Source organism: Anabrus simplex, chromosome 2, assembly GCF_040414725.1.
Source record: "Anabrus simplex isolate iqAnaSimp1 chromosome 2, ASM4041472v1, whole genome shotgun sequence".
Lineage (NCBI taxonomy): Eukaryota > Metazoa > Arthropoda > Insecta > Orthoptera > Tettigoniidae > Anabrus > Anabrus simplex.
Genome location: NC_090266.1, coordinates 77,759,701 through 77,760,869, shown reverse-complemented (window position 1 = coordinate 77,760,869; position 1,169 = coordinate 77,759,701). Strand labels below are relative to the sequence as shown.

Genomic DNA, 1,169 nt, shown 5'->3' with positions numbered 1-1,169 from the left:
TCCTGTATGCAGCATCTACCTTTCTTAGGACCATACAATCTTCATCAAACCTGAACTTCTCTTTCAGCCATTCTTCCTTAGCTCTCCTGCGTTTTCTATCCACTTCATTTTTTAATTGCCTATATTCATTTCAGCCCTCTTCATTTTTTTGTATTCTTGTACTTTCGTCGTTCATCAATGAGGTCTAATATTTACTGAGTTATCAATTGAATCTTAGCTGATCTTTCCTTTTCTCCCTAACATTTCTTCAGCAGTCCTAGAGATCTCATTCTTCACGACTGTCCATTCCTTCTCTACTTTCCTTCAGCCTTTTCATTTAGTCCTTGCGCAACATATTCCTTACAACAGTCCCTCACACTCTTTTTCTTCAACTTGTCCAGATTCCATATCCTTGCATTCTTTCCTTTCTTCAATTTCTTCAACTTCAGATGACATTTCATGACTGACAAGTTGTGGTCAGGGTCCAAGTCTGCTCCTGAGAAATTTTTGCAATCCATCACCTGGTTTCTGAATCTCTGCCTAATCATAATGATGTCTATTTGATAAATTGTAGTGTCTCCAGATCTCGTCCACGTATACAGCCGTTGTTTGTAGTGTTTGAACCAAGTATTAGCAAGGACTAAATTATGATTGGTGCAGAATTCAACCAGCTGGCTTCCTCTTTCATTCCTTTGTCCCAATGCGAATTCTCCTACTGCATTACCTTCTCTTCCTTAGCCTACCACTGCATTCCAGTCTCCCATCCCAATTAGATTCTCGTCACCTTTTACACATTGTGTTAAATCTTCTATCTCTTCATATATTCTTTCGATTTCTTCATCATCTGCTGAACTAGTGGGCATATCGATCTGCACTACTGTGGTTGGCATTGGTTTGGTGTCTATCTTGACAACAATAATCCTTTCACTATGCTGGTCGTAGAAGCTTACCCGCTGCCCTATTTTCTAATTCAGTATTAAACCAACTCCTGCATTCCCCCTGTTTGATTTTGTGTTGATAATTCTGTGGTCACCTGACCAAAAATGCTGCTCTTCCTGACAACGTACTTAACTTATACCAACTACATCTAACCCTAGTCTATCAATCTCCCTTTTCAGACTCCATAACCTACTGCAACGATTCAAACTTCTAACATTCCATGCCCCGGCTCGTAGAATGTCGGTGTCCAT

General features: G+C 39.9%; 1 pseudogene; it reads right to left on the bottom strand.

Moving 5' to 3' along the window:
* Positions 1–293: 293 nt before the first annotated feature.
* On the bottom strand, positions 294–1,169 carry LOC136863428 (craniofacial development protein 2-like; annotated as a pseudogene).